Raw genomic sequence first — 4,898 nt, 5'->3', positions numbered from 1 at the left:
CAATGTTGCCATTGAGTAATCTGCTCACAATCTCATTCCATTTTTTGTGAGTAATCTGTCTTTTTTTTTTTAATCTCAAACTGCTTTTAAGATCTTTGTTTTTAGTGTTCTGAAGTCTCACTACAATGTTTCTTGGTATTAGTTATCCTACTTTAGATATGTTATGCATCCTATATTTGTGGATTTGTGTCCTTTTTCTGCCCTGGAAATTCTTAGCCATTACTATCTCAAATACAACCTGTCCTTCTTCATCTCCTTTTTTGATGCTTATTAAATAGATTATGATCTTCTTAGTCTATCCTCCATATTCCATATCTTTTAAAAAATATTTTTCATGCCCTGGCTGGTTTAGCTCAGTGGTTAGAGTGTCGGCCTTCTGACTGAAGGGTCTCATTTGATTCCCAGTCAAGGGCATTTACCTGGGTTGCAGGTTCCATCCCTGTCCCTGTTCAGGGTCGTGCGGGAGGCAACCAAACCATATATCTCTATCACATGGATCTCACCCTCTCTCCCTCCCTCCCTTCCACTCTCTAAAATTCAATGGAAAAAAATCCTTGGGTGAGTATTAACAAAAGTAAATAACTAAATTTTTATATTATTCTAGTAATCTCTTCAGATATGTTTTCTAAATCACTGTTTGGTTAATCATATCTATGAGAATCTGGGTGCTTTCCTATAGAAAGTTTGTTTATGCTTGGACTGGAGTGAAGGAATGCTACCCATCTGAGACCACTTTGGCTCAGTAGAGGGTCCTGATAAGTATGGGACTAGGTTCAGCTACTCCAACTTAGCACTGGCTAAGATCTCCCAATATTGTTTATGGGTCTGATATACACACTTGGTATCGGAACAACCCTACATTTCACATTTATTTGCTTTTCACTGTCCTCTACTGTTATTTTGACATAGATTCAGCCCAGAAACACATGACAAAGTCTATTTTATCTAGGATAGAGGTGCTTTGAGAAGAAGGGTGCTTCAGAATATCTGGTGTACCATATGTTGATATGCAATTTGAATTTAAAAAGCCTTGATGTGTGACTATTACATTTCACCTATTTTTGGCATATTCCAAGTTATTGAAACCATTTTGAACCCTAATTTCTCCCCAGCTCTTTTTTATTTAAAATGTGATGGCAAGTCTAGATTTTTGTTTATCTAAATTCTTTGTTTAAATGTCAAGGACAGAACTAGAACATTCCATTAGAAAATTGCTTCCACATAGAACAAACTGACATCTGTCAGAGGGGAGGGGGGTTGGGGGGGTTGGGAAACTGGGTGAAAAAAGGTGAAGGAATTCAGCAAAATATACGTGTATATAAAACACATAGACATGGACAACAGTATGGTGATGGCCAGAGGGAAAGGGGGCTGGGGAGGTGGAAGTGGGTAAAGTGGCGGTGAATGGGGACAGAAGGTGACTTGAGTTTGGGTGGTGCGTGCACAATGCATTTTGCAGATGATGTTTATTGAGTTGTACACTTGAAACCTGTATGGTTTTATTAACCAATGTCACTCCAATAAATTCAATTTAAAAAGAAAAAGAAAAGAAAATTGCTTCCAGTCTAATATTGTTAGATTAAAGAAAGTTGGGCCCTGACGGTGTGGCTCAATGGTTGAGCATCGACCCATGCACCAAGAGGTCGCTGGTTCAATTCCCAGTCAGGGCACATGTTCAGGTTGTGGGTCTGATTCCCAGTGGGGGACATGCAGGAGGTGGCCAATCAATGTTCTCTTTCATCAATGTTTCTCTCTCTCTCTCCCTTCCTCTTTCTCTAAAATCAATAAAGAAAAAAAAAAAAAAAAAGAATAATTAAAAAATGAAGAAAAAAAAGAAAGTTGGGCCACTGTTTAAACTTCTATGAATCCACTGGGCTGTGATATTATGCAGTCTAGATTGCTTCATCTTGCCCATGAACAGATAATAAAATGTTTTGTCCAAAGCCTACTAGAGTCCAGGTTCTGTATGTAATTAGTACAACAGTCTCCAAATCTACTCATGCTAGTAGATTTGGTGTGATTATGCAAGCTGTTGGTGCATCTTTTGTTCTAGTTTAATAATCATGTGCAGAACTTTGCAAGAAATCAACACTATACCATTTAGTCTCTAGATTTGTATATGAATCTTTCTCCCTATTTGAAATGGGACCCCCACTCTAATGAGAGCCTTTTGGCATTTCTAAGATCATTTTTAAATATCCTTTTGGTACCCTGGGCAGTAATTTCTCTTGACCTAATAAACTGAACTAATTTAAATTGTTGAGTTTTCTTTCCCTGTCTTTTCTTCCTACCCTGTGCTTGGTTTTTCTCTTTGTTATAGTATAACCTGACCAAATGGAAGCTCTTCATGATGAGGGTGAAATAAAATAGGAAACTGGTAGCTTTCATTTCCCTCTGACATCTGTTACCATTACATATGTTCATTTCCTTTTTTATTCATCATCTTGATCTAAATATGAATTTAATAAATTAAATTTGTCCTGTCATTAGCATTTCAGTCTCAGTCATTCTGGGTATTAGTTTCCTGCGCCTCTTGTTAAAAGTCTAGGTTAATCTTTTAGAAATTTCTAGAACCTTCCAACTTATATACAGGGGCTTGGGAACTCAGGCCCATAGTGTTACTATGCAGTCACACTGCTCTCCAGTCTTCCCTTCCCTTCCCATCGCGCTGGCCTGGTGCTGCACTGCTCTGGCATCTTCAGTACATTAATCCATACAGTCAGCACTGTCGTTTTTAGAGCCTCCTCATTATTGAGTCCTTCCTCCCATGATCATATGCTATGAGGCTGACTTGTTTTATGATATACCTTTATTACTTAGCTCTTGCATTGATGTCCTTTTTTTTTTTCCAGGTGTATGTAACTCATCCTGTAATTTAGACTAGACTTCTTGAAGGAAGGACGTATCTTCTGTATCTTCCACAGCTTAGGTCCTAGACATAAGCACATGCTCGATAAACATTTAATTCAGAAATAAATGACTCTCTTTCCCTTTGGTGTGCCACTGAAGATCCTGGTGTTGCCATGGGCCACCACCCCGCCCAGTGTAGCAGGTATTGTAAGAACAAGCCGCCGGGCCCAAAGTCTTGCTTCTGCAGAGGCATCCCTGATGCCTACCCGCATCTTCCACCTCAGGCGGAAGAAGGCAGAAAGAAGGCAGAGTTTTCACTCTGTGGCCACACGGTGTCAGATGAACGCGCGCAGCTCTCCTCTCAAGCCCTAGAGGCGGCCCCTGTTTGTGCCAACAAGTACTTGGTGAAACGCTGTGGCCAAGATGGCTTTCACAACTGAGTGCGGCTCCACCCCTTCCATGTCATCTGCATCAACAAGATGTTGCCCTGTGCCCAGGCCGACAGGCTCCAGAAGGGTATGCAGAATGCCTTTGGAAAGCCCCGGGCACAGTGGCCAGCAGCCACATTGGCCAAGTCTTCACATCCATCCACACCAAGCTGCCAAACAAGGAGCATGTGATTGAGGCTTATGCGGAGCCAAGTTCAAGTTCCCTGGCCACATCTCCAAGAAGTGGGGCCTTACTAAGTTTAATGTGGAAGAGTTTGAAGACATCATGGCTGAAAAGCGGCTCATCCCAGATGATTGTGGGGTCAAATACATCCCTAATCATAATCACCTGGCCAGGTAAGTGTCTGCCCTGGGCTTACACCCACCAGTAAATCCTACTTCCTGTGCAAGGAAGGAAGGAAGGGGAAGAAAGGAATAAGCAGTATTTTGAGTTCTTTAGAAAGAAGATGCTTTTTCTGCCTAAAAATGTTCCTAGTTCATAGATTTCTAGATACAAACTCTTTCAAGGTCGGACTTGTCATATCTTTCATATTTAATTCCATTACTAGTTATGGCAGTAGGCATCTTAGTGGTTAGAAGGTAGACTTTGTGTTCAGACATACATAACTTGGTTTGGATTCTGACAGTATCACTAGTCATGTGACCTTGGGTAGGTTATTTAACCTCTCTGAGTCTCAATTACCTCATATGTAAAATGGGGCTAATAATACCTCCTCAGTCAAGACGGTGTGGCTCAGCGGCTGAGCTTTGACCCACGCACCAAGAGACTGCTGGTTCGATTCCTGGTCAGGACACAAGCCCAAATTGTGGGCCCGATCCCCAGAGGGGGGCATGCAGGAGGTGGCCAATCGATGTTCTCTCTCATTTATGTTTCTATCTCTCTCTCCCTTCTCCCTTCCTCTCTCTCTAAAATCAATAAAGGAAAAAAAATACCCACCTCAGAGTCATTGGAAGCATCCGATGAGGTAATGCACGTAAAGCTCTGGACACAAGGTGAGGCACACGGGAAAATTTCAACACAGAATAACTAAGTAATATTTGCTTGCTCTGTGTCACTCATCATGCTGGTGCCTGGGGATATGGAGGTAAAAAAAGAGTTCACAACTAAGTGGAATCAAGAGTCACCAAAATGGCCCTGGCCGGTTTGGCTCAGCAGTTAGCACATTGGCCCGTGAACCAGGTTTGGTTCCTGTTAAGGGCATGTACCTTGGTTGTGGTTTGTCCCCGGCCTCGGTTAGGGTTGTGTGGGTGGCAGCCACCCGATGTGTCTCTCTTACGTCAATGTTTCTCTCTCTCTCTTCCTTCCTCTCCCCTCCCCTCATCTGACGATAAACGCAAAAATAAAAATAAAAAATGTCCTTGGGTGAGGATTAAAAAAAAAAGTCACCAAAATGAATAAACAAATCATCATGTACAATGTGCCACAGGGTATGGATGATGAAAGAGTTAATTTTTCATAGGTAATTAGGGAAGGCTGCTGCGAGGTAGTGATATCTGAACTGCACATTGGCCAGGGGGCTCAGTGGTTGGCTCACAGTTGCCATGCAGTAAATGTTTGGAGAATGAATCATGCAAATGGCTTGTAGGCCCAGGGATGCT

General features: G+C 41.8%; 1 pseudogene; it reads left to right on the top strand.

Annotated features, from left to right (window-relative positions):
• Positions 1–3,023: 3,023 nt before the first annotated feature.
• LOC118633398 lies at positions 3,024–3,474 on the top strand (annotated as a pseudogene).
• Positions 3,475–4,898: the final 1,424 nt, after the last annotated feature.

Source organism: Molossus molossus, unplaced genomic scaffold (genome assembly GCF_014108415.1).
Source record: "Molossus molossus isolate mMolMol1 unplaced genomic scaffold, mMolMol1.p scaffold_m16_p_18, whole genome shotgun sequence".
NCBI lineage: Eukaryota > Metazoa > Chordata > Mammalia > Chiroptera > Molossidae > Molossus > Molossus molossus.
The sequence above is the reverse complement of the archived record's forward strand: the minus strand, read 5'-3'. Positions and strand labels throughout refer to the sequence as shown.